The following is a 23496-nucleotide window of genomic DNA, read 5'->3' on the forward strand; positions in this document are numbered from 1 at the left end:
AGAGCTTTTTGATAAGCACAGCATAAATAGGAAGAGTTGGAGTGTTCCTCACATGGGGTCTTTGATTCTTTAACAACATCAACTAATTAAAAGTGCAGTATAAGACTTCGATTTGTTTCCCCCAACCACCCTGCATTGTCCCTGTAGTGAATACAGAGCTGAAGCATAGTAAATAGCTTAGATAAGTCTTCATTGTTTCTCTTTATTTTAAAAAAATGTTTTAAATCCTCTTACTCTCTTTAGACCCTGGGGAACGTATGTAAAGTATATTCCTATTTAATTTCATTGACAAAATTAAATTTCTCATTAAAACAAAAATGAGGGAAAATGTTCTACCTACATTGAAGTACAAAAGAAGTTTGTGACTACCTGCTCTCCAATATTAAATGTACAGAAACAAATAGAAGTATTTTTAATCAATTCAAGTGTTTTTCTCTGATTTAAGAAAGTCAGGCTATAAGTTCATTAGGTAATAATTCCTTTAGCTTTATCAATCCAGCAGTTCTATCCTTGCACATGGCCCAATGATGGAGAGCAGGGATAGTAAATACATGTATTTATTTCTTCTGGATCCTAAACGTGCACAGCAGGTGTGAGAGAGAAAAGGTTCCAAGGGGTTAAGTAAGTTATTGTCCAACCATGCCATGAAATCTTTTGCAGCCATTAAAATTAATGTAGAAGAATATTTAAAAACCTGTACAATGTACTAAGTGGAAAAGATTGCAGAACAGAGGGCGCCTGGGTGGCTCAGTTGGTTAGGCAACTGCTTTCGGCTCAGGTCATGATCCTGGAGTCCCTGGATCGAGTCCCGCATCGGGCTCCCTGCTCGGCGGGGAGCCTGCTTCTCCCTCTGACCCTCCCCCCTCTCATGTGCTCTCTCTCTCTCATTCTGTCTCAAATAAATAAAATCTTTAAAAAAAAAAAAAGATTGCAGAACAGAAATAAATAGTATGATCCCATTTTCATAAGCATGTACCCAACTGTAATAACACTCATCAGATTACTAACAGTGGTTATCTTGTGATAGAATTACTAGTGGTCTTAATTTCCTAATTTCTTCTCTATGTAACAAAAATGTTATAAAACTGAGGGGCACCTGGGTGGCTCAGTCGGTTAAGCGTCTTCTTTGGGCTCAGGTCATGATCCCAGAGTTCCAGGATCAAGCCCCGCATCAGGCTCCCTGCTCAGCGGGGAATCTGCTTCTCCCTCTGCCCCTCACCCTGCTCATGCTCTCTCTCACTTTCTGTCTCTCTCTCTCTCAAATAGATAAAATTATTTAAAAAATTTTTTTTAAATGTTATAAAACTGACACTTTTTTTTTTTTTTAAAGATTTTATTTATTTTTTCGACAGCAGGGAGCCCGATGCGGGGCTCGATGCCAGGACCCCAGGATCATGACCTGAGCCGAAGGCAGGCACCTAACGACTGAGCCACCCAGGCACCCCGAAACATTTTTTAAAAGGATAGAATGTGTACTGAAATACATAGATTTCAAGGGAAATGGCATGCATTCAGGTGGTAATGGTTTGCTTATCTTCAGATGACTGAATTAATGATGGCCCACACCTTTCTTCCCTTTTCCAAAAAGATGGTTTTTTGAAAATGATGAAAGAATTTAGGGTGCCTGGAGGACTTGAGTGAAAGTACACCAGTTAGACCTCATACATTAGCATATATGGAGGGTCTGGATTGGAGCAAAGGTATAAGGATGGCAGGAGGACAAGAGTTCCAAGGGGACTGGTAATGATGTTTTCTCAGGAGATGTTCTCTCCCGTCTTGGCCTCTTGTTGCAATCCGAGTAGGTGGGAGTTATCAGTGGAGGAAGAGATCCTGGATTACAAATGTGAGAATTCTCGAAATCTCCAGCAAGGAGCAGGCATGATAGCATTGACCTTTACTGAGTTTTCTAAGAGTTAGACCTAGGGCTAAGAGCTGTAGATACAGTTGACCCTTGAACAATGTGGATTTGAACTGCATGGGTCCACTTATGCAATTTTTTGTACTACAGTACTGTAAATATATTTTGCATATGATTTTCTTAATATCATTTTCTTTAGCTTTATTGTAAGAATACAGTGTATAACACATATAGAAAATATGTGTTAACCAACTGTTCATGTTATCAGTAAGGATTCTAGTCAACAATAGTCTATTAGTAGTTAAATTTTGGGGGAGTCAAAAGTTGTATGGGGATTTTTGACTGCATGGGGGGGGTCAGCATGCCTAACCCCTGCATTAGTTAAAGGTCAACTGTATTATTCTTTCACTGAATTTTTACTACCACACTATGAATTATAGGTATTATTATGAGTCCCATTTTGTAGATGAGGAAATGATGGCCCAGAGATGAAATAACTTGCCCAAGAGCTCACCATTTAGTAAGAGAAAACCAAGATTTGAATTTAGGTACGTCTTATTTTAGAATTTATACTTGTAGGGGACAAGATCCATGTTGTCCCAGGCTGAGGGAATTGCTCTCTTTTGCTTCAGAAGGTCTCAAAATCATCTGGAGAGGTTTATAATACATAGATTAAAGATCAACAAATAATAAATTCCCAGTGTCAGAGGCAAAGTGTAGACCTATGTGGGCATTTCCTGAAGGATCCTTTCACCTTGCAGCTTTCCAGTGCTGTTGAGGGAATGTTCCCCACAGAAAAGTAAGTATCCTCTCGCCTTTATACATCCCATGGAACATATAAGCTGCGGTAATGATTCTCAAAGTGTAGTCCTCTTACCATCAACTGGGAACTTTGTAGGAAATGCAAATTCTTGGGCCCCATCCCAGATCTGTTGTACCAGAAACTCAGGAGGGAGGGAGGTCCTGTAAAGTGTGTGTCAAGTCCTCTAAGGAATTCTGATACTGGTTGGCTTGAAACAACTGAGCTAGGATATAGCCCCACTTTTGAAGAGTTTCTAGTCACATATTAAATCAGCAAGAGGAATAAAAGCGAAAATGCTGCTGTGGTTTTGGTGTACTTTAAATTTTTGTTGAAGATGAGTCCTTGCCTGATTTATCTCAGGAATAGGCTCTTTTCTCCCTGAGCCAAGCTAATTCATGTTTTTGGCTTGGTATAAGGGACCCTTTTAACACACTGCAACTTTGCTAATTTTAATAGTGCCTTTGTCTTTCAATGAGAGATCATATCCTGGCTAATTCCAAATCTGATTGTAAGCACTAATTTTTTTTTCACACTGGTTAGTAAAACAACTTGAAGTTTTTTTCCTCAGAATTACCCAGAGGAAGAAGTGATGGTCATAAACACAACACTACTCTGCATTCCAGAATATTACTAGTTTTCAGAGTTCTTAAATATGCTCCTGGGAGGAAGTGGCATGGGAGTTACCATAGAGATTACAGGATAGATGGTCACAAAGTCTGCAGGAGGAAGAGGCCAGTCTCATTCAGAAGAGCAATTAGTCCATTCATTTAATTGTTTACACTTCTTTTATCAGCCTTAATTGCTTGTTTGAACTATGGACTCCAGCGTAAATTATAATCATTAGTGTCTAATCAGTAATTGATTATATGTCTTAATTTCTTTAAGTGAGTTTATCTTCAAATGAAGACCCCCCACTTCTTGTTTTTTCCCTTCTTGACATTTGTTTTTAAGGCCAAGAGTCTTTTAATAAATAAACTATTAGGTAATTATATCATTTATTACAACATAGCCTTGGCATGTACATGTTTAGGTTAAATTACCATTCTCAATGCAATCAGGCAGGAAAAGGGAGAAATTCTTTTTTTTTTTTTTTTTTTTAATTTTTTTTTTTTTTTTAAGATTTTATTTATTTGCGAGAGAGACAATGAGAGACAGAGAGCATGAGAGGGAGGAGGGTCAGAGGGAGAAGCAGACTCCCTGCTGAGCAGGGAGCCCGACGCGGGACTCGATCCCGGGACTCCAGGATCATGACCTGAGCCGAAGGCAGTCGCTTAACCAACTGAGCCACCCAGGCGCCCGAAAAGGGAGAAATTCTTGAGTTACTATACATATTTTTAAATAATTTTAATGGCTGGAGAAAAGTAAAAGGGCCTTATGGAATTTCTGACATTATCAATGACATTGGAGTTCTTTGTGTCTACAACTTGGAGAATGGGTTTCTCAAAATGTGACTTAGGCTGATTTTGAAATTATGCAGGGTAGCCAGACCTGCTGGAACAGGGTTGCTACACATCAGGCTGTGTGCGGAGGTTGAGGTGGGGGTAACAGTTGGTATATTCTAAATCCAGAGTTGGGGAATTCAGCCCCTAATGATTGTTACATAATATGCCCTACCAGTTCCTACTGCTGGCCTACAATTTGTTGGTTGGGAATTTTTAGAAATAAAACAAGTTCAGGGCGCCTGGGTGGCTCAGTTGGTTGAGCATCTGACTTTGGCCAGGTCATGACCTCAGGGTCTTGGGGTCCAGCCCCACATCCTTGGCTCCCAGCTCAGCAGGGAGTCTGCTCGTCCCTCTCCCCGCCCTCCTTGTGCGTGCTCTCTCTCTCAAATAAATAAATAAAATCTTTAAAAAAAGAAAACAAAACAAATTCTATAATTGGGGAGAGAACATCTATATAATCTGTTATTGGGGGGAAAGAAAATTAGTATTTAAAAAGGTTGCTGTTTGACTTCCCACAATAGTAACAGCCACAGGCTTTGTGGCATATTGTTCTGTCTGTTGGTTGCTGCTTCTGGTGTTAAGGCACAAAGTACTTGTTCATTGACACACTGAGCACAGGCAGGCAGTACGTCATATATTTAATGGTGTGTCCATTATGCTGACCCATTAGTCCGCTGCTGAGGGCAAGCTGAATAGGACCACCTAAAAAAGTGCTAGGAAGCAAACTTTTATAATTTATATTTGCGACACTCAACCTATTAAAGAGATTAGTCATTGTCCATATATATATATTTTAAGTCCTGTAAGAACAGAGTGCCTACACCATAAATACCAGAGACCTCCAACCCCAGGGAAGGTGTCTATACCAAAACATAAGGATAGTGAAAAGAGCTGATATCAGACTATTACTAGTTTTCAGAGCTTTTAAATATGTTAACATCTTAAAATTTCTTCACAGCAGGAGTGCCTGGGTGGCTCAGTCTGTTAAGCATCTGACTCTTGGTTTCCACTCAGGTCATGATCTCAGGGTCGTGAGATTGAGCCCCGAGTCAGCCTCTCCGCTCAGCATGGAATCTGCTTGTCCCTCTCCCTCCCTCTCTACTCTTCCTCCCTTTCGTTTTCTCTCTCTCTCTCTCTCTCTCTCTCTCACTCTCTCAGATGGATGGATGGATGGATGGAAAAATAAATAGACAAACAAAATATTTTTAAAAATTTCTTCAAAGCAGTAAGGGTACCTGTTTATAAGTTTGAAGTAAGCAGATAATTAATGTTGAAAGCATAAGAATCATAGAAAATTAAAATATAGGGGCGCCTGGGTGGCTCAGTCGTTAAGTGTCTGCCTTCGGCTCAGGTCCTGATCCCAGGGTCCTGGGATCGAGTCCCGCATCGGGCTCCCTGCTCTGCGGGGAGCCTGCTTCTCCCTCTCCCACTCCCCCTGCTTGTGTTCCCTCTCTCGCTGTGTCTCTCTGTCAAATAAATAAAATCTTTAAAAAAAAAAAAAAAGAAAGAAAATTAAAACATAGTAATTCCACTGATATTTGACAGATAATTGATAATTCCATGGGTAATTGTCCTTAACTCCTGGTGATTTGGAAATGATTTATTTTGGAGTTTTCTGTGTCTCTGACTTATTTCTTTGATTTACCTGCTTTTGCTTTTGTTTGTTATTTTGCTTCTTGCCCAATTACACTTCCAAAAGAAGGCAGGTCTAGAATGAAAAAGAGCCCACATTCAAATTTATCACAGCCACCTTTGGATACCTAGATCTTTACAGATCAACTTTTCAACTTGAAGCATCAGAGAAATCCTTTTCTTGTCCTGCTTCCAGACATTAGAGTATTTTCTCTTCTCCCATAAAATATTTCAGGTAGGGCGCCTGGGTGGCTCAGTTGGTTAAGCGACTGCCTTCGGCTCAGGTCATGATCCTGGAGTCCCTGGATCGAGTCCCGCATCAGGCTCCCTGCTTGGCGGGGAGTCTGCTTCTCCCTCTGACCCTCCCCCCTCTCATGTACTCCCTCTCTCTCATAATCTCTCTCTCTAATAAAAATAAATAAAATCTTAAAAAACAATTTCAGGTAATTTCTACAGGAATCTCTATCTCCAGAATCTATCATTTAAATGAAAATCTAAATAAAAATTATAAATAGGTGTCTTGCATAAGGTGGTATATGTTCTTGTGAGCTTTGTCCCCACTTCTGTTCCACTCTCATATAGTCTTTCTCCTAGAAGCTTATAAATCAAAGTATGCCTCATACTATGGACCTGCCTTTTTTTATCCCAGAAGAGACATTCAGTTTAAACTAGAGTTCCAGTGCTAGCAAGGCTAGTCCTTTTGAATTATATCCTACCCTAGCTGGCCTCCCCAGTGCTGCTCAGGAAAATAATTAATCACCATCTAGTAGATCAATCCTGTTGTTACTGGGAGGATGTGGAGTTGCCCATGTGAGAAGCAGCTCCACAGCAGAGCAATGCCTGCCATTTGGAGCCCTTATCCTTGGAATGCTGATGTTTGGAACCAGCAGGTTTTATGTCTGTAGTTGCTACGAACAGTCTGGTACACCTGGCGTCAGTAGCTCTGAAAGATGGCTTCCTGTACCATCGAATGCCCCATACTGACTCGGGATGTTCCCAGGCAAAATGTGTCATGCCACATAGACTATATCTTAAGTTATATGGAAAATAGACTTACTTTTTATTTATTTTTTATTTTTTTATTTTTTTAGATTTTATTTATTTATTTGAGAGAGAGACAGAGATAGTGGAGAGAGAGCATGAGTGGGGAGGAGAGGGAGAAGCAGGCTCCCCGCTGAGCAGAGAGCCTGATGTGGGGCTCGATCCCAGGATCCTGGGATCATGACCTGGGCTGAAGGCAGTGGCTTAACTGACTGAGCCACCCAGGTGCCCCTAGGCTTACTTTTTAGAATTACATTAAATTAGAATGGACTAGGGGCAGGAAGGGGTGGATTTCCCGGTAAACTGTGGCTACACATTTTTGTGTTTTCAAGTAGGTTTGGGGGTCTGTGGGGTCCTTAGATGATAGGATAGATTCTCTTAAGTCTGGAGTGGTTGAATTGTGGTTCTACCTGAAGGAAGGTCACCTTCTCAAACCTAGGTTTGAGTTCTTGGCTCTTCAGTTAGCGAGGAGTGTAAAGGAATGGACGTGGTCTTGTCAAAAAGAGAACTTTCAGACCACCCACCAAACCAGAGGTAGGCTAGGACTTTTTTTCTATGTACAGCCTCCCACGGCTTATGATTTTTATTGCTACCCAGTGGCATTTGCAGTATAAAATGGTGCCAGTGATATTTCAACCTGTTGGGAAACAGCTAAACTGTGTACTACAACCAGAGCTGTTTGTTTGGTCAGCTACTTCAGGCTCTCATTTTTGTGGCCAGTGTTTTGTTTATGAGTGTCTTCTCCTCTATGGTTTCCGGCTTCAGCGATGAGGGGTGGGAGTTGTGGGGACTTGGGGGAGAGGGCAGACAGAAGATGATTGGGCTCATTTCATTTCCTGAATCCTGTTAAGCATTCTTGCATTTCTTGGTTCCATCTTGGCTGGGCAGCATTTCCCACTAGTTTGTCAGACCAGCTTTCCCAGCCACCTCTGGGGGCGGGAAGGAAAACCACACCTTGCTCTGTGTCACCAGTTAACAGGCAGAGTTTTGTTCAGTAAATATTTATAGAACTTCCTTATTAACCTCGAACCCTGCAACCTTGTACCTTTGAAAAGTTTATTCTCCCTCCCTGGCCTCCCAAGTAACCGTTTGGGTCCAGGCAGTACATCTCGGAAGGACAGCAATGGTGCCCTTTATCTCAGACTGGGCACCACAGAAATACATCCTTCCTGATCTAAACCCTGAACTTGGTGGACTGTGCCCCTTTTTTAGGGTGAGAGAGCAGAGCGTTCATGGGAAAAGGACAGGGGCAGATTGTCTTTCACGATATCCCCCTTTGATTTGTCAAGTTAAACCCTTGTGATCAGAGGAAGTGCAGAGCAGCGTAGGGAGAGGAATAAGCCTGCAAACCCAGTGAGCTGCAGCCTTCCCTGGCTCTGCACACAGCAACAATAAGGTCATCAACCTGCATGAGCTGTTACCTTGTCCATGAGAGAGAAAGAAGTGTCCTCTGGTAATTTTGGAAATAAAAGTAGATACAACCTAAATATCCAGCAATAAGGAATTCGTTTATTAACTAGGATTTATCTTTAAGCAATACTATGTTGAATTTTTTTTAAGATTTATTTATTTATTTGAGAGAGAGAGAGCACGAGTGGGAGGGGCAGAAGGAGAGGAAGAGAGAATCTCAAGCAGACTCTGTGCCCAGCGCAGAGCCTGAGGTGGGGCTCGATCTCAAGACCATGAGATCACAACCTGAGCCAAAACCAAGAGTCCAGTGCTCAACCCACTGCACCACCCAGGCACCCCCTATGTTGAATTTTTAATGCTTTATAAAAATGTGATATGTTGGAGAGAAAAGATGAAACATCATGGAAAGCATGATTCCAGTTTTACAAAAACAAAGAAGGGAGCGGTGCCTGGGTGGCTCAGTCAATTAAGCATCCGACTTTTGGTTTCGGCTCAGGTCATGATCTCAGGGTCATGAGATCGAGCCCCGAGTTGGGTTCCACACTGAGCAAGGAGCTTGCTTAAGATTCTTTCTTTCCCTCTGCCCCGCCTCCCCTGCTCACATGTGCGCATTCTCTTTCTCTTTCAAAAAGAAAAGAAAGGGGGGGGGGAAGCATCAAGTTGTTAATAGTTTTCTTTGGGAATATGGGAGATTTTTAACCTTTTCCAATCTCCTGCAGTGAACATTTATTACCTTTTGTTCTTTTTGTTGCAGATTTATACACAAAAGTACATAAAACACATATATGAAGGTTCATGAATGAGTCTAAAGTGAATACCCGTGTAACCACTACCCAGGTCAAGAACATTAAAAGCAACATGACTTTTAGCATTGGAATACTGATAATAAAAATGTTATTGAAAATTCCTTTTCCCGAGTCCCTAACGTGGCTATGGTAGAAATAAAATAAGACTGTATATGAAAGTGCTTATGCTTATTAAGTCTTAAAACATCTATCAAACATAAGCAGTTAGCTTTCTCCTCTAAAGTGCCAAATAGGACAGGTGCACATGAGCAATAAGTCATTTGCTGAAGCTTGTGTCATACAGAGATTTGCACTGAAAACGTGTCCGTGATCCCACTTGTCCTATCTGCATGTTCTTCCCGCACAGGGAAACCCTGCTGCACAGTCTTGGACCCCAGGAGAGGTGTCTCTGACAGACTCGATGTAAAAATCTTTTTCCTCCTTTTCAGACTGGATACCCTTGGTTTTCTGTGATTCTCTGGGTGGTTGCATGTGGTGGAAGAAGGTTGTGTGAGTGCGTTGATGAGTTGATTTCACCAAAGTCAGAATTCCAAGCAGTCATGGTTTTATACTTTATTATTGAATTATCGAGTCTTTCGCCTCTTGATTTGAAGTTTGACTGGAAACAGGCAATGAATCAATCATAACTTTCATCTATTATTGTTGTCAAGGCTGCTCCAAATTTGTTGGGCCTTGTGCAGAGTGAAAATGGGAGGGCCCTTTTTCAAAAACACAGGGAAAAAGTCTTTTAAAGGTACTGAAATATAGAGCTTTTCCCTTTCTTCCATGGTCTCTGTCTTGACTTGTCATGGTGTACTTTATTTGCTATTTCATGTCACTCTAAGTAAGGGAAATTTTAAAATTTTAATTATTATGATGAATTTTACTGTTTACCTTTATAAGGTACGATGCCAGTTTATTTTATTTTTATTCAGTTTTTAATTTTAATTCCAGCAGAGTTAACATACAGTGTTATGTTAGTTTCAGGTGTATAATGATTCAGCAGTTCTATACATTACTCGGTGCTCATCATGATAAATGTACTCTTATTTCGCCCGTCCCCCCACCCCTTCCTTCCCCTCTGGTAGCCATCTGTTTGTTCTCTGTAGTTAAGAGTCTGTTTCTTGGTTTGTCTCTCTCATTTTTTTCTCCCTTTGTTCATTTGTTTTGTTTCTTAAATTCCACATCTGAGTTTAAAATGCAAATAGAAGCATTTAATTCATATGCAAAATCACGAACATTAGAAAATTTATATTTTGTAGCTCATACATTGTTCTTACAGGAACAGTGGAAATACTGCACCGAACAAACTCAGCCATTTTTATTTCACGTAATATGTGCATGTTCTACCAACACTCCCTTTGGCTTACTGACAGTGAGGACTAATGGGAAATAAGCTACAGATTGCCCTATCTTTTCCCTTCCTTTTACATCAGACATGATCATTTTCAGTGTAAGTGGTTAGCTAAAATGGGCAAGTAACATGAGGGAGAAAGGATAGTATAGGGTTCCTTGGTTGGTTGTGTTTCTTAGGACGGTATTGCCTTATTTCTACCTTCAAGACAAATTCTGGTGCCAATGGAAAGCATTCTTTCTTGGGTCTGCACCTCCACTCACTCAGTCATTGACCTCACGTGCTTACCTTGAGCTTGCTCTGAGTCTTGCTGAAATCCCACGTATGGTGGGTCCACCAGAATTCTGTGCTCCTAGGATGGCATGAATGCTCCACGCAATCGAGATGACAAACAGAGCAACGTGCACATTACCTGTATCTCCTCTGCTTGTACGCATGCTCCGCTATTCTATTGAACTTCACTTTCAGAACACAAATTCAAAGATAAAATTATTAAGAATTCCTCTGTGGCCCCAGGAGAGCATTAAACAAAGTGAGGTGCAGGGCCCTGAGTGATCGTACAGGCTGCCGTGGCCGGGAAGCTGGCCCTATTGTTATTTTTGTAATCCTAATGACCGGTTCTTGTTGTCACCCTTCCCATGGCTTTCTGTTCTGGGTTTCGAGTCCTTATCTGTAATCCTTTTGGGCCCAGAGCTCTGTTCAGGGCGAATTCTAGGCTTTTTGACCGTGACAAATAGCAGTCATTCGTAGTACAAGGTACCCTTGCTGTTGGTACCAGTTCATTTTTCATTATGTGTTTATCAGTCAGACACATTAGCCCAGGGATCTTGAATAGGAAAGAAAGAATGCTGAGTCGAAAAGGCCAAGCTCTTGGAATTTAAGAAGTTTAATAAAAATCAAAATCTATCACTAGCAGCTTCAAAACTGTACTTTTGCTGGCTGCAAGGTATCCTCCCTTTGTTACTGTTGGGTTTATAAAATTGTCAGTGTACTGGTAAGCTGTTTGCAAACCAGTAACTTTCTGAACTTATCTCTGAGAGGTTATTGGAGTATTTTGCCCCTGTGCCTTCGATAGAAAATTCCTCAGAAAATATCTAAAAATTCTTTCCATTTCAACAGACTGTCAACTAATCTTGAGAGGCTGTTGAGTAAATGGAGGCTACAGAGCTTGGTAGTTAAGAGCATAAGTTCCGGTTGGGCAGACCCTAGTTCACATCCTGGCTCTACCTCTTACTCGGTATATGATTTTGGGCAAGTCACCTATGGTTCTGAGCTTGGATTCCTCACCTGTGAAGAGGAAATAGTAGAGTAGCTAGCTTAAGGATTATGCTTGTTAATATAGAGAAAATGTTTGACACAGAATGGGCATTCACTTTTAACTATTAATGCTTATAGTATAAACTGAAAAAAAAAAGTCTTCAAATGACTGTATTTGTGAGGTTAGATGAATAATAATATTATCAGATTAATAAGTAGTCTAGTTCTGTAGTTCAGAACTAGTTCTAGTTCTGAAATCCGGCAGATAGCCATGAAACACGAAGGAGAAAAATGGTGTCGTCTGTATCAAACTGAATGTTTGAGAACAGGAGCTGTGAGCCATGCATTTCAGTATCCTCAGCCCAGCACAGTGGCTAGCACATAGTAGGTGCTTGCTAATTAAATGAAGAATGAATAAATAGGTAAATATTTTATTTTTCACCTTGTGTGACTTCTATCCTTCTAAATTTATAAACAAACCACGAGATATATTGTGGGTTTTCTATGTGTGAGGATCCCCTTTGCTTTTTGACGACCGAAAAAAAAAAAAACCAGACAAAACCTGGTGGCATCTTTACTTTTAATAAAGATGGGATAACTGATAATTTCCCATATCTGAAGACAGGTTTGACCTGTGAATCCTGGGCTCAGTGACAGATGGTCTGAAGCCTCAGCTGGGATCTGGGCTGCATTGTGGGCCTGGACAGAAACCAAAGCTCTGTGTGGTTGCTTACCTGGGCTCTGGGGTCATAGCCTTCCCCTAGAGCTCCGGGCAGGAGAAGCTGTCTCCATGATGCATGCAGCATCAGAGATGTTAAGTGTCTGCTCCCAGCCAAGCCCAGCTGCATTCCAGCAGGTGGTGGTGATTCCTAGGGAGACAGGAGAAAAACAGGCTGTCGTTTAGATTGAGGGAAGATCTGTTTGCCTTTTGACAACAAAGCCTTTAGGAAGATATTTGAGCCATAGGGTGCAATTTGAAGGTCTTAAATTTAAGTGAAAATAATTGACAAAGTAATTCAGAAGTCATTTTCTAATGATTTATAAAAGACCAGAGAGGCCCTTTTGTATGTGATTTTCTGCCAATTCTATTTAAGTCCTCTGCAGTTTAAACACCAGAGGATTAGTGACCTGGAGAGGTGTTTTCAGCTTTGAAAATTATGGAATAAATTAGAGGCTTTTGACCCAGTATAGTTGCAGTTGTCTCCTCCACCCCCATTTAAAGTGTGCTGCAGAAATTCATGTTCTGTAAGAGTTTTTCAAAACAGTTAGATTCCAGACATGGGTATTTATATTTGCCACTACTGACATGTGAAAACACATAAAAGGGCAGCTTTTAGGGATATTTTTATTATTTGAAAATGATATGATGTCAAAATAGATTTTTATACTATTTTAAGATTTACTTATTTATTTTAGAGCGTGAGTGTGAGCAGGGGCTGGGGGAGGGGCAGAGGGAGAGGAAGAGAGAATCCTCAAGCAGACTCCCTGTCGAGCATGGATCCCAGCACGGGGGTCAATCCCAGGAACCCAAGACTACAGCCTGCGCCAGAATCGAGAGTTGGCCACTCAACCTATTGAACCACCCAGGTGCCCCATACTATTTTTAAACTGGATTTTGTGTAGATCCAATTGATTATTTTTTAGTAGAAGGGAGTTATTAATCTCATTTCTATTCTCTCCTACCTTATTTGAGAAAACTATTTTTTTAAGTTTTTATTTGAAGTCCAGTTAGTTAGCATAGTGTCATATTTGTTTCAGGTGTACAACTTAGTAATTCAACACTTCCATACAATACCCGGTGCTCATCACAGCAAGTGCACTCCTTAATCCCTATCACTTGTTTAACTCATCCCCCACCTACCTCCCCTCTGGTAACCATCAGTTTGTTCTCTATAGTTAAGAGTCTGTTTCTTGCTTTGTCTCTCTCTCTCTCTCTCTCTTACTTTTTTTTTCCCCTTTGCTTGTTTGTTTTGTTTCTTAAATGAGGAAATTATTTAAGGGTCATTAAGGATTAAATATCCTCTTACAGTTTGACAATCTAATTTTTAAAGATTGTATTCAACAAAATGTCTCCCTACTTGTTTTTGTGAAAGTGTTCTCTGTGAAGGAAGCAGGAGAAATCTTGCACCTTCAGTTGTTGGATGAAGTAGTGGGAAGATTTGCTGATTGCTTTTCCATGGACAGAAATGCAACTGCAAATGATAAAGAGAGATGATAACCCTGAACCTACCCATGAGGCTTGAATGTGGATTGCTAAGATTTTATATAATAAAAGTTGCTGTGGGGAGGATTCTAGTGGCTACACAAACCAGCAACTGGGTCCTGTGCCTGGATTACTCTCCTTCTTTCTTCCTTTTCTGGTCACGACCTCAGCTTACCCTGAAGCTTATTACCCTTAAAAACCCAACTCAGATGTCACCACTTCCTTGAAGCCTTCCTGACTATTCTCGGCTGCTTTGCCTGTGTGGCTTTTGCATTTTAGTTGCACTTCTTAAGGAAGGAGCACTTTCCGTAGTATTCTGTAATTATTGGTATTTATCTTTTGCACTGGATTTATGAGTCCTTTGAGGGCAGAGTCATCTTTGTGGTCTAACCCCCAGGATATTGCCTGGAAAGTAATAAGCACTCAAAGATTCTATTGAACACTCAACTACCAGAAGGCAATACCAAAATAGGTACCCCGTGGGGATATTTTGTGTTGGTAGAAATGAATTTATTTTAGATTTCCTCCTGTTTATGACTTCTAAAAGCAATCCATTAGATGGGGAAAAAGATAATACCCAGTGTTGGCAATAGTATGGTAAGAGATATTTGTACATTGGTGGTAAGGGTATAAACTGGCACACCCTTTCTGGGAAACTGTTTGGAAATTTGAGGCTTAAATATGGGCATAACCTTTGACCTAGTAATTCTGTTTCTTACAATTTGTTCTAAGGAAATAATAAATCACTCTACTGTTTCAAAGCATAATCAAAGGAACAACAGTTATATGTTAATTATATACCTCAATAAAAATTTTTTTAAAGTATAGCAGCAACAGCTTTCTAATATTATGTGATCGAAAGCAAGTATGTAGTGAGTTCCTGAGAACTTGAGATGATGATAACTTCTTGAAGTGCTTCTTTTATGTTTACCTTATCATCCAGCCCATTGTCTTGCATGTAGTAGAGGTTGAATACTTTTAATGAGTAAATGAGTAATTTCATACATTGAAATAAAAAATATCAAGTCTATGTTCACCCATATCATCCAGCCCACTGTCCTGCATATAGAAATTCAATAAATACTTTCAGTGAGTAAATAAATGAGTAATTCCATAAATTGAAATTTAAAAACCCATCAAATCCATAGAATAAGGTAACCATTACTCCTGATGCTACCACCAGATTTAATAACCATTAAATGATGTACTCGTTTCCAATCTTATTTTTCTTTGTTTAGGCTTTTAAAATTATATGAGTAATATATATGCATATTCTTTTTGAATAGTACTTTATAATCTGCAAAGTGTTTTTATATTTTATCTTCTCTCAAATCAGAAGAGGTACCACTCCCACTTTATAGAAGAGACAACTGAGGCTTACAGCAGAGCCAGGATTAGAACTATCACTTCTGACTCCTGGCCCAGCATTCTTTTTACTATAGGAGTCTTTGGGAAACTCTTAGAACAGGGAGTACCTAGCATGTTTATTAAGGGCGGGTGTGCATCAGTTCCAGAAAGATGTTGACAGATTAGAAGGAATTTAAAGAGGAGCCAACACTGCTGGAAGGAAGGACATAGGAGAGATGAAAGGAGCTAAATATGTATAGCTTGGCCAAAGGATGATTAAAGGGGATATGATAACAGTCCCTAAGAATGTGAAGGATGTAAACATCATGGAAAGAGAAAATGTATTTAGAACCAATCAAAGCAGTACATAAAAAGAAATAAAAATTAACGCTAAATATCAAAAAAAGCTGTTTCATGGAGAGACTTGCTAGCTTGTAAATTGGAATCCCAAGAGAAGTATCAAAAGCCCCATATATAGAAGGCATTTACGACTGAGCTCTCCTGCTTACATTTGGGGAGGGCTTTCTAGTTCTAATTTTGATGACTGAGATCATGGCCCTTCCTAGCATGGATTTGCCACCCAGTTCTGATTGCACAGTTTTGCATATCAGGGTCAAAAGAAAGAGTCTTGTTACACTCTTGTAGAAGCCAAACTCAGGCACGTCCCCAGCGTCATGCAGTCCAACCTTGCTGACTGTCCATGAAGCCTAAATTGAAACCCTAAGAGTGTGGCTGTTTAACTCTGCAATCAGGTGATTCCTCCCTCCATGGTGCCCCCTGCTGGGCATTTCAGGTTGTGAGCAAGATACAGAGGAGCCTCCCTGCTGCAAAATTAACAGCCACAGTTGGTGAGCAAGTGGAAACATTCCTGAGGGAGCCTAGGAGGCACTGCAGTCCTTTGTCCTGTGAATGCAGTTAAGACATTGCCATTGCCTGGGTAGGAAGTGATCTTGCACATATTGCGTGTGTGAAGTCACGTCCCAGGAGAGGCACCAGAGCCCATGGGGACATCAAATAAAATCTGAGGCCAAAGCTGTAAAAGGTATTCACCATTCACTGGGATGTAGCCACAGAATTATCTCTACCCCACAGGAGTCATGCAAGAGAGATGTCCAAACTAAACAGGAATTTAGAGAGCAGTCTTAAAAGGAGTGTGATGTTCGAAATGGGAAGGGATCAGAGGTCTGTTGGGGCCCTTGGAAGGAGCTGGAAGGCATTCAGACTTGCAAAAGAGTGGGCCACCCCACCTCTGAGACCACATGAAGCTAGGCTCAGTGCCATCTTAGACCAAAAGGTGCCAGTTCGGCTTCAACCAGGCGCAGGAGCACCCAGCCTTAACGGTCTGGTGAATTTGATCTGGAAAATTGAACAGGACTGAAAATGGTGATCTGGGGTCCCTTTGGGCCCTGTGACACCACCACTAGGAAAGCGACCTGAAGAGGGAGGGAAGATTCTTAGAGATCAGACCCAGCACCCTGGCAAGGCAGAACTGGGCTAGGACTTGAGTTAACAAGTATATGCATGTAGTTTGTAAACTAACCTTTCCTCCTGCCTGTGCAGCCTTCCTCCCATTCCTGCTTATTCACTCACTCAGCAAACTCGGTCAGCCCCACTTCTGTGGCCAGTGAGGAGCCTGATGAGAAGGATCTGAAGCCCATGATGGTACAGGATCCGGGGGACACTGGATAGTGGCAGAACTGTGATACAACCTGGGTCTTCAGGTTTCTAGGGCAGGGAGCTTCCCCTCTGCTGCATAAAGCTTATTATCTCCTCCCAGAGGAGCTCTGTCATTTTGCTTTTCTTTCCTGAATGAGGACTTGGCATCAAGACAGCCACAGATAAGACACACGGTGTCATAAAAGCAAAGATAGGAAAACTGTATACTCCTTAGCAGTCTATATCGATACTCTAAATCCTTTAAGATAGAATCTGCTGTGCACATAGGTTATTAAGGGATTTAAATATATTTTCACGTGTACATATTGTCATAAAATGCAGTTCTGTGACATAAAGCACATTAAGTTGTTTTCTTTAGCAATCAGTGTAATTCAGAATTCTGTCCTTTTGCAATAAGGACTGTGTGTTGTGGCTTGAGAGCCTGCTATGTGCTCTTTGGTGCATGGATGGTATCGGTATCTTCACTATTACACCTTGAGGGAAGAGTTGCTTTTCTCTCCATTCTGCCGCGGGGAGACTGAGACACACTGGAGTTGAGGAATTGGCCAAGGTCACAGGGTAAGTGGCAAAATCTGGATTTGAACTCATGCAGTCTGGCTGCAAAGTTCAAGCCCTTTACCATTGTGCTAAACTGTCTCTCACAAGAGAAGGCCTTTGGAGTTAACATTTTAGCCTGAATCTCATAGGATCTGCCCAAGAAATTTGAGTTTTCAGTTAATTTCCTGGTCCTAAGCAACACTTAAAATTATTCTAGTCCATGTGAATGCTGCCGTAGAACACTGTAGACAAGTGTCAGCACACTTCTCACCTCATTGGAAACCCATAAAAGTAATTGCCAGGTGTTAACACACACTTTAAAAAAAAAAAGAGCTTTAACACTGCAAAGGCAAGCAAAGCCTCCTGGATCTCCCCAGTGTATGATTCTTTGCTCAAAGTAAGTGGAACGGATGGATGGAGGCACTGAATGATTGAGTTATGGGTTTTGATTATGCTCTTAAAGGGAACTAAGGAAAATGTGTATAGGATTGGGAAATCAGAAGACATTAGTTCAAGTTTGGGCTCTAACATCATTCCCCCTTTACCCTTGGGCAAGTCATTTTGCCTCTGAGTGTGTTTCCTCATCTTTAAGATGAGGTTGGTACTGGGGCACCTGGGTGGCTCAGTTGGTTAAGCGACTGCCTTCGGCTCAGGTCATGATCCTGGAGTCCCGGGATCGAGTCCCACATCGGGCTCCCTGCTCAGCGGGGAGTCTGCTTCTCCCGCTGACCCTCCTCCCTCTCACGCTCTCTGTCTCTCATTCTCTCTCTCACAAATAAATAAAATCTTAAAAAAAAAAAGATGAGGTTGGTACTTTTCACCCTTCCCACCCTCACAGAGCTATTGTTAGAATTACATGAGATAATACATGTGAAAAGGGTTTGACCTACATAACTGTGCAGATGCTCATTATCCTGAGGCTCAGGGGTCCCAGAGAGAGGTGCCAGAGCAGAGGTGGGAATTAAAGTTTCCCTTGGCTACCCTATTAAAAAGGAAGTGTGCACCCTCTTGTGGCGAAGTGTGGGGGTTAAGGGAGCCTTCTGAAAAATGCTGGAAGGTTGTTACTGGGGTTTTTAAAAGTTATCTCCAGAAATCCTTTCCCATTAATGAATGTACACACTCTTTCTAAACAAAAACTTAAATTGCAGTGTAAATAAATTGCTTAGTCTTTACCCAGTTTTGTTTGCATTGAGAGATACTACATATTTTTCTTCAATCAGAATAAATGTTTTCCTCCATTTCATTCCTGTTTCATTCATAGAGTTTTTTTTTTTCCTAGACTACTGTATTTATTTTGGTTTCCTTTGTCTGTTTGCATTTACTTTTTTTATCTGATTTAATACCTGTTAAATTTTTCATGCACAGTTAGAGCATACCGTGTCTGCCTGTGCTAACACAGGGCTTCTGGCACCTACCCATATAGTAGATGCTCAATAAATGGTGCTGAGTGGATGCTGACAATCTTCTTAAGCATTCCTCAGTTCCTTTCCCTGTTTTACCTGTGGGCACCCCCTTTTCCTTGGCATCAGTTTTCCTGAAACATACAGAAATAAATTAAGGAAGTGTGGCATTTCAGTCACTTAACATTATTTTTCTTAGTTCCCTCTCTAGTAAAGTGAGGGGGTGAGAATAGGTGATTTCCAAGGTTCATACTCTGTGGAGGTAAGGAAATAAGATGACATTCCTTAGCAGAGTTTGTGAATGTCTTCTTATGCTTGTCAGCTTTTTTTTTTTTTTTAGATTTTTTTGTTTGAGAGAGAGAGTAAGTGAGAGAGAGCACAAGCAGGGTGAAGGGCAGAGGGAGAAGCAGGCTCTCTGCTGAGCAGGGAGCCCGATGCGAGACTCGATCCCGGGACTCTGGGATCATGACCTGAGCCGAAGGCAGACGCTTAACCGACTGAGCCACCCAGGCGCCCTTGTGAGCTTCATTATATCCTCCCTCAGTTCCTAGGTGAATAGAGGGAGGAGGCATCAGAACAAGGTATAGTGGAAGGAAAGGCAGAAGGAGGGGTAGAGGTGGAATGAACTACAGGATAAGAGATCATTGTGTGTTGGGGTGGGGGTGGGGATTAATAGAACAGTAGCAGCATTCCAGAAAGAAGCTGTAACATCCTGAGCTATGTGAAAATTTTTCATAACTTATGCACATTGTATTGTCTGCGATGCTCACAGGGGATTATCTGACTCAACATCCTTTATTCCCACATTGCTCACATTAAATTTGAGGAAAAAATTCTTTTTCTCTAATTGAGTTATAAAGTCCCTGATCATGTAGCCATTCAGACTACAGCATTGCTTTTTAATTGGCTTTATATGCTCTTCATTTTGCTAAAAGTTTCTTCTTCAAACCTGCTTCTTTAAAAGCATGTTGTTGTTTTAGAGAACTTGTGATGCAGGTATCACAGAAGGAGGCCAGTGTCCTCACAGGGAAGGCCCTTGTGGTGTGGGGAGGTCACGGGGCGGCGGCGGCGGGGGGGGGCTGGCCTGGAATTGGGTCTCTGTTTGACAATTTCAAGATTCATACCAATCTAACTAATGAAAGACTTGATAGTCAAAATGTCAGTTGAGTGACATACTGGGAAGCACTGAAAACCCTGCACTGTTCCTCTTGGCTGGCTAGGGTCTTCCGCTGGAGAGGTCAGGTTGCTATTGCAAAATGCCTTGGTGCATGATGGGGAGTTAATTAGTTAGCTTCATTAATTGAACAGACCTTTTTTGAGTTTCACTCTATGTGCCAAGTACTGAGCAAAATGCTGGAATTAAGACAAAATTCTAATTTTTAAGACCTTACACTTCCATCAGAGAGCCGTGTAAGCAAATATTACAATCAAGTGCTTAGTGCTGTAAAGGGATATTCTGGGTGCTTGGAGGCAGAAGGAAGAGGTGAGTGCCTACTGTACTAGAAGTCTCCTTCAAGGAGAGTAAGAGTTTCTCTGGACAAAAGAGAGAACGTGTACACTCTGGGAACTGCAAGGAGTTGAGAATGATCTTTACTGCTCATTGTCTTTAAGCCATAAAACCTGATGAGAAATTGAGTCCTTGAACCTTACTTGTGAAGAAGTCTATGAGATTCATGGTGGCTAGTCATGGTACCCTCACCTGGAAAATGATACAGCTGTACCATCTGCTCTTTGGGCTTCTCTTCTTCTAGATTCCATGCTGTACAGCAGTGGTTTTCAAACTTCTGGTCTCCGGACTTCTTTATGCTCCTACAAATTATTGAGGACTCCAAGGAACTTTTGATATTCACCATTTGTGAAGTAAAAACTAAGAAAGTTTGAAGGTATTTATTAATCCACTTAAGATAATACAGTGATTACATATTAATAGAAATAATGATTTCTTAGAAATAGCTATATTTTATAAGGCTAGAAAATTTAGTGAGAATATTGGCTTTTTGCAAATCTCTTTAATGCCTTGCTTAAGAGAAGGCATATACATTTGTATATCTGCTTCTGCATTCAGTCTGATATATTATTTTGGTTGAAATACGTGAAGAAAATCTGGGCTCACCCAGATATGTAGTTGGAAAAAGAGTCTTTCAGTAGCCTCTTCAGATAATTATAGATATTCCTCTTTGATACTACATCAAAACTTGACAAGTAGTGGTTTCTTAAAGATTAGTTGCCATATAGTATCTGAAACCATACAAATGAACTTTAAGATTCTGTTACATTAGAATCTCTTACTAATGCAGAAATTTGTAATACCATACATTAGTTATTTAGAAAATACTGTATTATTCAGGTCTTCCAGATGTTGACGTTACATTATCAATTACAGTATCAAAAAATCAGTCATTTGCTATCCTGACTGATCTCATCTCAGAAGTCTTAAATATTAGTAAGCTGCAAGCTCTTGATGGTAAAATACAAGTTTTCCCAAATCCTCATTTTTGCTTGAGAGGTCCTGTTTCATCATTAGCAGCATAAATACTATCAGTTGTTTTCTTTGAAGTCATAGGCTCCCTTCATTTATTTTCAAGAGTATGACAGGTACCCAGTTCTGAATAGCTCTGGCTGCCTGTCAGTCTTTTTTTTTTTCAGGTAAAAATGGTATTTCCATGAAGAAAGCCCACAACTCCATCACAGAAGTTCCTTTCCTTGAGACAGCATCTTACTTGAGTATATGCAAAAGTGCTTTATGTATACTTTGCGTTTTATCACACAATATTTTTTAAAAGATTTTATTTATTTATTTGACAGCAATCACAAGTAGGCAGAGAGGCAGGCAGAGGGAGAGGGAGAAGCAGGCTCCCCGCCGAGCAAGGAGCCCGATGCAGGGCTCCATCCCAGGACCCTGAGATCATGACCTGAGCCGAAGGCAGATGCTTAACGACTGAGCCACCCAGGCACCCCTATCACACAATATTTTGGAAGACCAGTGCTCCAGGGTCAAGATTTTTAAAAATTAGTAATTTCTGCTGCTTATCAAGGACTCCATTACTGAATGTGTACAGGTGAGAATACAATGACTACGGGTACATTTTAGTGCCATTGCCTTGATTTATGCGAAGGTTTCAGCAGTTTTAGCTATCATTGCTTTTGTACCATCTGTACAAATACCAACACAGTTCTATAGAAAAGGCAAATCATATTTTGGTATTATTAGGAAAATAGTTTTAGCCTTTGCAACTCCTGAAAGAGTCTTGGGGATCCCAAAGATCTGCAAATCACACCTAAACAATATATTTAATATATTTAACAATTATATATATATATATATAAATTATATATGTAAACATATTTAATATGTTTAACTCATAACTGAGTTAAAACCCATATCCTAGAAAGGCTAATGCATTAGCTAACAATTTAGCAGGGGTTGGTTTACTTAATTAACCCAACACTCTTGCCAACCAAGTTAAGGCTCTGAGGGAATGGAGGAGGACAGTGCTTGATGAAGGGACAGAGGTGGGGAAACCCAAGAGCAGTGAGGGGTCCATTGGACAGCTAGCTTTCTGGGGAGGGGAGGAATGATACAACTTTTCCTCTCATACACTGGGATTGATCCTGGTCATGTCTTTATCCTTTGCAAATTGCACACATAGTTCAGGCATATGTAATGTGAGTGCCCCTCCCTGCACATTCTCCAGCTCCAAGGCACCGATGTCATCTCTGGAGCGGTACAGTAGACCTCATTAGTTCAGACCTGACTAATGTTGAACTTGTGACTATTGGAAGTAGGCGGTGCAATGCACAGAAAAGAATATGAGCTTTGCAATGAGGCATATCAGGGCTCAAATCCTGGCTCTGTCATACACTAGCTGTATGGCCTTGGGCAAGGGGTGAACCTTTCCAGGCGTTGGTTTCATCTCTGTGAAATGGGGCTTCCACTACCTCTGGAGGGGGTTGCAAATGTTAAATGAGATAGCTGATGGTAGGTACTCAGTAAATGCCTGTGACCTTGCACATGCCAGCTTCATTTATCTTAAACTCCATCACTGGTCATTTATAATAAAGCCCTGACTCCTGTTCAGTGTCATCCTTGGCTTTTTTGCTTTTATTAAGAAAGTGAGTTTTTGGGAAAAGTTAGATGCAGTCCTGGAAGGATTGTTGGGATGCTGCTTCTCCAGGAATTTCAATAAATATTTCACAAAAGCATGACCCCTCTTCTTCCCTGTTCCTGGGGATGCCGGAAGTGCTCTGATCCAGAACCTTCTGCTCCAAAGGACTGCCCTTTTGTTCACCAGCTCAGCCTGGAAGTAGCCCAGTTCCTGTTCAGTTCACCCCAGCCGCTTTCATGCCATCTGCCCAAAGTGAAGAAGCAGAAGGAAGCCATGTGTGGAACAGTGGGCACACAGCCACCTCTCCAAGGTCCGCCCAACGGCCTCTTCCCTCCTGGTTGCCACCCAGACTGACTCTTCCCCAGTGCTTTGTCTCTCTGGCTGTGCTTAGAATCTTCACTGTTCCTGGAATTTCTCTAATTGTTTCTAGACTCTGGGTGGCTGCACCTTTTTTTCCCCATAGCACCCTTGGTGAGTTTCAGAAAACCCTGTGGTCATTACTGAATCTATTTTCACAACCTCCCCAGAAACAAGTCTCTTCCGTGTTCTGGATCAAAGAACCTATTACTGACACAAAAGGAACCCAGCCAACTGGCCTTCCCCCCACGGGAGGCAGGCCCCACTCTAATCTTGCCTTGGCTTTTG

General features: G+C 41.1%; 1 protein-coding gene across 5 annotated transcripts in view; it reads left to right on the forward strand.

Annotated features, from left to right (window-relative positions):
- The window catches only part of IGF2BP2 (insulin like growth factor 2 mRNA binding protein 2), a 157311-nt gene that overhangs the window by 61300 nt on the left and 72515 nt on the right, over nt 1-23496 (forward strand). The window lies entirely within an intron of this gene.

Source organism: Neomonachus schauinslandi, chromosome 1 (assembly GCF_002201575.2).
Source record: "Neomonachus schauinslandi chromosome 1, ASM220157v2, whole genome shotgun sequence".
NCBI lineage: Eukaryota > Metazoa > Chordata > Mammalia > Carnivora > Phocidae > Neomonachus > Neomonachus schauinslandi.